At 26.5% G+C, this 12,131-nt stretch overlaps 1 long non-coding RNA gene across 1 annotated transcript; it reads right to left on the reverse strand.

Moving 5' to 3' along the window:
• Window positions 1–1,381: 1,381 nt before the first annotated feature.
• LOC113786281 (uncharacterized) lies at window positions 1,382–5,967 on the reverse strand. Its single transcript, XR_003472421.2, has 3 exons — window positions 5,603–5,967; window positions 4,019–4,111; window positions 1,382–1,598 (listed from the first exon to the last, which is right to left on the reverse strand). It is a non-coding gene; the product is annotated as an uncharacterized lncRNA (long non-coding RNA).
• Between the last annotated feature and the right edge of the window lie 6,164 nt (window positions 5,968–12,131).

Below are 12,131 nucleotides of genomic sequence, written 5' to 3' on the forward strand. Positions count from 1 at the left end.
ATAAATTAATAGTATTATCTTGTATGTATTAGTCATAGTTTATCAATATTAACTAGTTTATTGGTATATCTTGCCAAATTGCAATTTGATATATTGTTCGTGTGAGGGTGAATTTTACATCCTCATCCCATCCCTAACTCTCCACACCCACCCTGCCTATTTTACTATTAGGGCTCGAAATTGAATCCTCATTTCTGCCCATCATTTGCCCTATCCATATATATAAAATAAAAATAATGATATTTATTATGATTAATTTATAAAATAATAATGATAAAAAATTATATAATTTTAAAATTAAATAAATTAAATTATATTAAGATTACCCTTTTATAGTGAGAAAATTAAAATTATATACAATTGTTATTTTTGAGTTTCGAAAAACTTTTAAAAATTAAATTATGCCACCGAAAATATTATTGGGTTGAGTCGCAGACTAAGTCGCTCTCTTTAAGATATTTCGCAGCACTGTCCAAATTATGCAAGACAGACTATCAACCACGAAGTCCCTAGGATAAAACAGCTCAAATACACTATATCGGAGTTCTACTGCACCGTAGAAAACCATTCTAGAATTACACCCTCAATATGACAGTTAGATGGCGGCCACTCGTAATATGATACTAAGACCACTCGAAAGAAGAAGAAGAAGAAGAAGTGAAAAAGAAAGGGGGAGAAATTGGAGAAAAGCCTCATAAGTAGAGAGCTTTTGGTGTGTTTTTCCAGCTGAGGAGAACCCTCTATTTATAGAGGAAATCCGCAACTGAATCAAAGAAAACCAAGGATACATCAGAACGTGCGGTCCAAGTTTTGGACATCAGAAAAGTGAGCTCCAAACTGTTTGACCACAAAAACGTGCGCTCCAAACTTAGGTTTTTGACTTGACAATAACATATGTGTGAGACCAAAGATTAGGGTTTTGACTAGGCACATAGATGTACGAATTCAGGAATAAAGACTGGATCAGATATTGAATGTTGACTCGGTGGAAGGTAATTACGTTATTAACGTATCAATAAGAGATAAAAATGCAAGCATTTATTTAATTTTTCATATACTATAAAATAATACACCACTTAGCCTAAGTCTAAGTCCAGACGGACCGACGGCGGCGCGCGCGCGTGTGGTGTTCAATTTTGCATGTGTTCTTCCTCCTTTACAAAATTGGGGTACCCCTTGGGACACACCCCAAGTTCTATACCTCCACCTTATAAACACTACTAGTGTGTGATATCCCTTTTATGTGAGACTTCCTTATTTTTCAATTCACAACAACACTAGTTCTCATTAATGTCATCATTATTTCCAACAATCTTCCATTAATGTCATCATCATTTCCAACAACAATTAACTAATAAATGAAATATATATATATACACACACAAAATGTAAATTGTTTTGTTACTAATGGGGCGGGCTTGGGTGTGGGGTGAAGCGGGTTTTTCCCGCATCTTCATTCAATTAAAGCGAATTTTTCAGATTAAATTTGAGACAAGTTTGGATGGACATCTCCAGGTGCAAGATATGTTGTCATGCCTAGTTGGTAGCTCATATCTTTGAAATTCTCAATATTTCTTGTGGTAGGACGCTTTCAAGATCTATTAAGCATCCACAAAAAATGGAGAATACAAAGAGATATTAATGAAGTGTTAATATAATTAAAATCACAAAGAAGTAGTATAAATTTATTGAAGAATGATGCTTTTAATTTGATGATGATGATGTTGCATGTGATCAATCTTTTATATATAATTAATAAGATCATTTATAGGAGTTCCATAATGCCTTAGTCCCCATCCAACTCATCTAATAAAAGACATTTATATTATTTAGCATGTACAATATTCTCAGTAGTGAGGGTATGGAAATATTTTTACCATTTCTCCAGTGGAAATGATGGTGTACTATCACACTGTGGTACAATGAACGACATGTGGTACCATACTCGAGAGTGTAGCACCAACGTACATCTATCCATACATGCATAAGATGGTGCGGTTGCACGACACATTTTTCTCAAATGTGTTGTCCAACATGTTCAATATGTCTCAACAAAGGTAGATGGATGCTATTGCATGATTTGTTGGGATCAACAACACCCTGATCAAGCGCAAGATGACTCTCTACAATGATTTTTCATTTTCTCGATGTCTCATCAATTAAAATAGTAGTAAATGTATCCTTCAATCATTTCAATTTGACATATTGTCACAACGTTTGATCCATTGGAAGGGGGACATCCAAAAGTTCAATGCATTATTTTTCTCAATCAAATCCACTAGGTCCAATGAGTGGTCTTCTAATGATATGTAGATTTAATCGTAACGTGACATCGTCAAGAGTCATTGTACATTATCTTGTTGCAAGATGAAACATGAGTGTTTTGTACATTTCACATCCTACCATTGTCGAACATTGACCTAAACACCCTAATCCACTTTTTATACTATTACAAAAGACAAAGTATTAAATATCTATGTTGTCATACTGATTGAAGCACTATCCTCCATTCTTTTAACTTACATAAAAGACAACATATTAAATGTTTGTGTCATCACACTAATTGAAGCACCCTACTCCCCTCATTTTCTTGCACATTGATCGAAACAACCTCCTCCACTTATTTTCCTACACATTGATCAGATCACCCTCATCCATATGTTTTCCCTCTAGCCGATTGGAGCACCCTCCTCCACTCTTTTTCCTTTATACTTACCCAAACTCTCGAACACAAACCCACTTATCAATATTTCAAAAAACTTATATAAAAAGGTGGTCTTGTTATATTAAGTTTAATTTACACCAACACTCCACGACACTTGCTTCTTGCTCGTACACTCACCTTCACACTAAAGATGTCAATATCATTTCCTACATAAATTGTGCCTCTAGCATTTTTTTTCTTCCTATCTATTACGATGGAGATTTCGAAAGGCCAAAAAGTGTGGTCTTTGCTTGTAACCATACAAAGTTGCTCAAAGTTAATACAAACATGAAATTGGACAAGCTTATACAAAAAAATCTAAACAAATATTCCGCTTGACAATTTAAGGAGGGTGGTTGATCTTATTTATCAATTACCTATATCTCTTGCACAAGGACATCCAAAAATCAAGTTTGCATGTATGGTAAGTCGAGTCATAAGGTTGTGAGTTCACTTACACAAGTTTTAAAAAACAGTTTTTGAAGTCTGCAGCAGTGTGAGTCGATTCACGCTTCTATAAGCCAACACTAAACCTTATGTTTTGAGGTGAGTTGATTCACAGGTTTGGGACATCAAGAATTGAGTTTTTGATGTATGTAAGTCAATTCATAAGATAGTAAATCGATTTACAAAGTTAAAAAAACACTTAGAAAATGTTTTTGATGTATTTCAAAGTGTGTCAATGCAATACGAACATGCTACAAAAGTTTTATGCATGCTAAACATTCTTTTTCATTAACTCTATCTAATTAAAGTAGCATTTGCAAGAGATTGAGAATGAGAATCAACAAAGGCACAGACATCATCTAATCTAGACTAACTAGTTTTGACATCACTCAAAACACGAAATCTAACCTAACTAGGAGGCCTTTACAGTTATAAAAATTTGAAAAATTTATATTTAAAACCATATAACCAACTATGTGTGCACAAGAGAGCTTGAGTTAATTCGTCTTTCAATAAACTTCTATACTTTCTATGAATTCGAGAGCCAATACTAAAAATATATTGAGATGTCAATGTGGTTATTAGAATACTCAGTACATCACAAGTCATCTTTGTAAGATTATGACATCTAAGACTTTTTTTCCTTCCAATAAGCCAAGATATCCAAACTAGCCAATGGAGGCATCCTTAACTCATCTAAATAGGAATAAGTTTATACTTTCCAATGCTAGTACTTTCTTGGCTTTCATGTTCTTCAAATTCCAACAAATTATTTATTCAAGTTATAAATTATTCATACAAACAATGACAATATTCAATTTACTACAAATTAATTAACAAAAAGAAAGAAAGAAAAAATGACCTTACCTTGTTAGACTCGGTCCCCTTGACATTTCATTCCTAGCTCCGCCCTTGTGCACAAGGGACGTGACATATCAAATGAGCCAATGAGGGATGATCCTAAGATGTGAAACATAACATGATGAGATAATGTTGCTAGGGTTTTTTCTTAGTCAGAATAGGTGTTGGGTGGATTGAATCACTTTTGGGTCAACTATTTATTTTAGTATGTGGGTACAGTACAATTGGATTTCTTAAATTAAATAACTTATTTTACTATTTTTATTTTTGTTTCATTTGGTTATGCAGGTTACAGATTATTCGTGGCCCATGCAGACTAGCCTGAAATTTTTATGGACCTTTTTTGACCGAGTTAAAAAATCTTAAAAAAATTTAAACTAATATTATTAAGCTCAAACACTATATTTTAGTATATTGTGCGGATCAATCCACATGAAGTAGTCCATTTTGATGGGTCAGGCCGTACAATTGATGCCACTTATACAACTCAATTTTTTTTATTTATATTGGAGGTCCACTTGTTGGATCTTTTGTTAGGGGTATGTTGCAAATCTTGAACAAAAGGAAGATGAAATTAATGATAATGAAGGTTGTACAAATAAATTTCAAAGCGTGTGTATCACACTAAGCTTGTGGTTCGGTTCTCCCCCTGTTGCACAAAATTCCGCAAGTGTGCGGGTTTGCCAAGTAGTAGTATATGAGATTATCGTATCCACAGTGATTCATTTAACAACTACCAAACTAATAAATATTTTATACTATTTAGACTAATGAAATTTATTATTGGTTCCCGATAACAAAAATATAATGATAGCATATTGCAGTACCTCAATTTTGTCCAACCAATTAAAAATAATTTTAAAAAATTATAATATGTTTAATAAAAATTTTGCACTTATTATTATTAAGTAAAAAATCGTCATTTTATAAATGGTCCAAATTTTGAGTCTATATTTATATGGGTTTCTATTACATTATATTACATTTTATAAATCGTCATTTTATGTTTGCATTGCACTTCTTTTGCAAGACCATATCTACGCCTTCCTTCATCCCAATCATTTTGATTTTTTTATTTTATATTTTATTTTATCTCAATAAAGTTATATATTCACCATCTGTACACTCAATCAGAAAGATCAGCCACTTATTTCCTTAAGTATCTTGTTTTTGATGCAACAATAAAGAATTTAGAACTTGATTTTATCTCATAAACACATTGATGCAAAACAATAAAAAACCCATAACTTAGTTTTATCTCATGAACACATTGCTGCAAAACAATAAAAAAAAAAAATCTGAAACTTAATTTTATCTCATGAACACAAAGATTCACCATTTTGGTCTATAAATTGAGACATAAAAGTCAACTAGATGGGGCTATTTTTGGATAGAGATCTTATACTAGTTATCATAAAAAACAAATACTCAAAGAAGAGAGTTTTATTTTTAAGAAGAAAAATTCAGAAGATAGAAAAGATAGAGTTTTTTTTTTCTTGTGATTTCTTTTATAAAAGAAAGATTCTGAAACAAAATCATAGATTTCAAAATTAAGAGAATAAAATAGAAAACAAGAAACAGAGGCATCACCGTAATTTTAACTTCCACAACTTCATTTCAACTTCCACTAGTAACTGCCGCCAACCGTCAACCATTACACTACCGCTGCCTTCTTCTTTGTTGTTATACACGGATCTGCATCTGACGTTTGGTTCAGTCTCTATATCTTTAACATTTTATTGCTAGCTGCTAACATATTTGATTTCACTCCTAAAAATGATACCTTGTATTTGTTGGTGGCTTTCTTGAAGTCTGATCTCATACTAAAAAATTATACTTATTATTTGTTTAAAGATGAGAGGTTTATTGTTAAAATGATGTATTGAAAACTGATATTTAATAGAGCAGAGGTTAAGTATTCTTTTTATCTAGACAGAATAAACTAGAAACCAGCTGGTTAGATTCTTTTTCAAAGCAAGCTCTAACAACAAGTATCCTTTTTATTTAGCTTTACTATAACATCAACGAGTATTCTTTTTTCACTTAGGTAAATTTTTTTTTTCTTCTAGACAACTTACATTGGCTGTTTAGTAAATTATTAAGTTTTCTATAAAAAAAAATATTGCCAAAAATATAGTCAAATACAATCTTGTTTCTAAGTTACGTGTGAACATAGTTGTTACATAATGATAATTCTAAAACACATTTTATTTTTAATAAATTAATAATTATATAAAATTATTTTAAAATGATTAATTAGATATGACATCTTTTTAATCTTTGAGCGGTTATAATACAAACTAGATTATGGTCCGCGCGTTGCGCGGATATTAATTAATTAATTTTATAAGTTTTGAAAGTAATATTTTATATATTATAGTTATAGTTATCTTATAATATTACTTTATTGATTTATAACAAATTGAATATGATTAGGAAAATTAAAATGAGGGGAAATCATGTTTATCACAATCATCTAATTTAATTTTTAAAATATTTTATAAAATTCGTATGATAACTTATTATATAGGATAATTGTTTGACTCATTGTACTTTAATTGTCATTTTATTTTTCAACATATAATGGTACTTGTATTTATTTGATGAAATAAAATGTAAAATACAAACCCAAATATAAGATGTAAAAATTTAAAAATATGATTGACTATTTAATATTTTTTATTTAAAAAAATGTTAATGTTAAATTATATTATAGCGTAGTCTAAATTTATTTGTTTTATTAGTATGATATTTTAATTGCGAGCATGAGAAGTTGTTGTAAAAAAAAAATTATTGAATATATTTCATCAAGGGTTTAAAATTTATTTTGTTAAAGATTTACATATACTTTAAATTAATTTTAGGTATTTAAAAGTTCTAACTAATTGTTTGTGCAATTGAATTATAGTTATGTTGATATGTACCAAAAATAAATTCTATTAAAAAGTAATTTAATTTTATGCAATACTTAATTTTTCATTTATTTTTTAACATTCAAATTATCATTATAATAAGGAAAATTAAAATAAAAAATAGCATTCAATTATAAATATATAATTTAATTGATGAAAGTTTAGTGTTAACATATTTTTTCAGAATATACATATATAGTAAACTTTTGTTCATTATATTTTTTAATATATTCATATATATTATAGTTGGAAGTAACTTTTTTAATAATTTTTCATATATTCATATTTTATGATTATTTTTAATAAATTTTTGTATTTTCTATCAAATAGAATATATATTTTTATTTTATAAAATATTATTAAAAAAATGGATTGACATAAATTGAAAGTAATTATAAATGGATTGACATTAATGAGTAATTAAATTTTTAACGTATAAAATCATTACTCACCATAAGTGGAATAATTGAATATGATTAGGAAAATTAAAATGAGGAAAAACCATGTTTATCACAATCATCTATATTAATTTTTAAAATATTTTATAAAATTCGTATCATAACTTATTATATAGGATAATTGTTTGACTCATTGTACTTAGATTGTCAATTTAATTTTCAACATATAATGGTACTTGTATTTATTTGATGAAATAAAATGTAAAATACAAACCCAAAAATAAGATGTAAAATTTAAAAATATGATTGACTATTTAATATTTTTTATTTTAAAAAAATGTTAATGTTAAATTATATTATAGTGTAGTGTAAATTAACTTGTTTTATTAGTATGATGTTTTAATTGCGAGCATGAGAAGTTGTTGTAAAAAAAATTATTGAATATATTTCATCAATAGTTTGAAATTTATTTTATTAAAGATTCACATATACTTTAAAATAATTTTAGGTATTTAACAGTTTTAACTAATTGTTTGTGCAATTGAATTAAAGTTATATTGATATGTATCAAAAATAAATTTTATTAAAAAATAATTTAATTTTATGCAATACTTAATTTTTCAATTATTTTTTAACATTCAAATTATCATTCTAATAAGGAAAATTAAAATAAAAATAAATAGCATTCAATTATAAATATATAATTTAATTAATGAAAGTTTAGTGTTAGCATATTTTTTCAGAATACATATCTAGCAAACTTTTGTTCATTATATTTTTTAATATATTCATATATATTATAATTGGAAGTAATTTTTTTAACAATTTTTCATATATTCGTATTTTTATGATTATTTTTAATAAATTTTTGTATTTTCTGTCAAATAGAATATATATTTTTATTTTATAAAATGTTATTAAAAAAATGGATTGACATAAATTGAAAGTAATTATAAATGTATTACATTAATGAATAATTGAATTTTTAACGTATAAAATCATTACTCACCATAAGTAGAATAATATAATTGTTCAAGAAAGGAGGATTAGATAAAGAGCATTTATGACGATCTTTATGAGTGACTATGTAGTTTTTTTCATTGAATTTAATGACTAATAATATAAATTATTACGTAAATGACTAATAATATTATAAAATAATTTATAAATTTATTATAAAAATAACTTATAAAATAATTTGAATAAATTATTAGCAAATTGTAAAATAATTTATAAATTATAAATAATTGTAAACTAATTTTATAATTTATAAATTTATTATAAAATAATATTATCAAATAGATTTTTGAGGTATTAAAGAAATTGTGGAAGGAAGAGGAGAAGTAAAAATAGGGATTGAAGATATTAAAGAAGTTGTTGAAGGAGGATAGCATACTCTCAACAGGTACACATCAGTTTTTTTTGCTGATGTGAGAAATATTTGTTTACGTGGATGAAATATGATGAGGTGGCATCGAGAGTCTGTTTTAAATATATATATAATATATAATAGATAATAGATTATTGAATATATTTCATCAGGAGTTTGAAATTTATTTTATTAAAGATTTACATATACTTTAAATTAATTATAGGTATTTAAATTTTTTAATTAATTGTTTGTGCAATTGAATTATAGTTATGTTGATATGTACCAAAAATAAATTCTATTAAAAAATAATTTAATTTTATGCAATACTTAATTTTTCATTTATTTTTTAACATTCAAATTATCATTATAATAAGGAAAATTAAAATAAAAAATAGCATTCAATTATAAATATATAATTTAATTGACGAAAGTTTAGTGTTAACATATTTTTTCAGAATACATATATAGTAAACTTTTGTTCATTATATTTTTTAATATATTCATATATATTATTTTCAATAAATTTTTGTATTTTCTGTCAAATAGAATATATATTTTTATTTTATATAATGTTATTAAAAAAATGGGTTAACGTAGATTAAAAGTAATTATAAATGGATTGACATTAATGCGTAATTGAATTTTTAACATATAAAATCATTACTCGCCATAAGTGGAATAATATAATTGTTCATGATTAGATAAAGAGCATTTATGACGATGAGTGATTAGGTTGTTTTTTTTTCCATTGAATTTAATAATAATATAAATTATTACCATTGGTAAATGACTAATAATATTATAAAATAATATTATAAAATAATTTTATAAAATAATTTTATAAATTATAAATAATTATTAAATAATTTTATAATTTATAAATTTATTATAAAATAATATTATTAAATAGATTTTGGATGTATTAAAAAAATTGTGGAAGGAAGAAGAGAAGCAGAAATAAGGATTGAAGAGATTAAATAAGTTGTTGAAGGAGGAGAGCATACTTTCAACAGGTACACATCAACTTTTTGACTGATGTGGAAAATATTTGTATACGTGGATGAAATATGATGAGGTGGCATCGAGAGTCTGTTTTAAATATATATAATAGATGTGAAATTTTTTTAGTCTTTGAGTTTTCTAAGACACAAGTTGAACAACTTGATACTCTTAAAATTAGTATTTTTTAAAATAATTATTTAAATCAAACAAACTCATTTTATTTCGTCAAAACTTTTTTTTCTTTTCAACAACAAAATAAACTTTCTTTAAAAATGACAATCAACACATTCATATTTTCTACTCAAAAACTACTATGTAACTTTGATTTTTCCATCGCACTGGGAGATACGTAAGAGCAAGATTATACTCTTGTCAAGCACATTAATAAAAATTTATTTTTTCCTCTCTTTCTTAAGTACACAGTTACTTCAAAATCACATTAAAAAAAAATTTGATATTCATATTTAATAATAAGGAGAAATGAATATATTTAAGTTAATATTAAATTTGCAAAATTAATTATAGTTAACTGTATTTTTAACATATGTCGTATGGTGCTAATATATTTCCTACGCATAACCAACTCCCGAACTCAAAATTTGGTTTCAAAATACCATTTTTTTTCTTCTATTTATAAGAGTTTCCTAATATTTTTCCTATTTTAAAATAAATTTTAGTTGCGACTCTATTGAATCCGAGAAATGCTCGAACTTTTAGTCTGCGACACATAAAACTTATAAAGAGAATATATAACTTTGAGTTAATGGAAAGTAAACCTAGGGTCGTGGTTTCGCTTGTAATATCAATATCTCAAGTTCTAGTTTTATATAAATTCTTATTTATTTTCTCAATTATCAATCCCTCTTTAAAACTATAAACAAACATTCTTCATTCAATTTAATATTCTTTTCCCTATATTAATTCTTTGATTGATCATACGAAAAATATAATTAAGAGAAATCATAAAGAACCAAAAGGTTGAATGATTGAAAGATTAGTATTTATGTTTCATTATACAACAATCCTAATCTCAATTATCCTATAGATCTACCAATTAATTGTAGTTGGTCACTAGTCAATTGATTGATTAATGCATGCAAATGTTAACCATCCCAAATATGTAAATAAAACAATATAATAACTTAATTGAGAAAAACAACAAAAATCTAAAATAAAACTAGAATTTAAAACTAAGACATAGTACAAAAGTATTTTAATAACAAGATTCGACCATGTAGGAGAACTTAGTTACTCATTAGCATATAGAAAATAAAGTAAATAATAGAAGTGTTCATCAATTAAAAGAAAAAGAAATAAAACCCTAAAACAATACGATTCTTTTGCTCCAAAATTTTAGACACTTTACTACATCTCTACACATTCCTAAGTTTCCAAAGTTGTTTCTCTTTATCTTCTCTTTCTCTATTTTTTCCGCTTCTCCGGTTATGTTTCTCCTTTGTGGCTCCTTTCTTATTTATCTTTTATGATCCTAATTTTTGGCAATAACATTTTCCCTTCTTAGACAACAACCATCCCCTTTCTTTGACAACATTTTGTTATCATAAAATTCAACTTTTTAAATGTGCAACAAACCTCCTTCTTGTACTCATTAATTGAAATATTAAACTTGATAAGTTGTTCGCACTAAAAACTTAGTAGATTTGACCAATTTGACTTACTTTATCATCTCATGATCAATTCTGCAAATATCATAAATAAATGAATAAATAAGAAGTTGACATCAAAATTATAAATGAGAATTCTCTATTTATAGATAAACTCATACTAATTGGTAGAAAAAAACAACTCTTGAAAAAGATTGTAATTTTTGATAATTTAAGAGATACATTGGTTTGAATTAAACTCAAACATTACTACAACTCAACCAAGTAATACATTAAGTTATTTAATTTTACTACATTATTATAATTATTAGAAAATTCCAAATATATTTTAAAAATTCCCTTTACACTTCTAACATACATAGTTGAATAATTGGCTTGCAAGTGTATATTATTTCACAAGTGGAATCAATGTCAAATCTGAAATTTTGCTTAATTGGGTCAAGTGGAATGAATATCCTTAATTTTTAATTGATTATTTCTCTATTGGGTAATAATATATTACTCTGAAAGAATAAATAAACAAAACCGAACTAATGAATCTCTTGTGTTTATGATAAGTTGTTATGTAGTAGTGGTGATTCAATGCATGTAGTTTATGCATTTTAGTTTGATTAGTGGAAATAATTATAAGTCAAATTCTATTTATATGTCAACCAAATTCCAGATTAATTATTTGCCTATGTTGCTACAAATCGAAAAATTAATTAATACAAAAAATAGTGTTTGTGAAGCGTTGACATTGATGAATGCTTATGATTAGGCATATGCCAATATTGATGCTGAATTGATTCTTTTGACTCTGGAGGCATT

This window comes from Cicer arietinum, chromosome 4, assembly GCF_000331145.2.
Source record: "Cicer arietinum cultivar CDC Frontier isolate Library 1 chromosome 4, Cicar.CDCFrontier_v2.0, whole genome shotgun sequence".
Taxonomy (NCBI): domain Eukaryota; kingdom Viridiplantae; phylum Streptophyta; class Magnoliopsida; order Fabales; family Fabaceae; genus Cicer; species Cicer arietinum.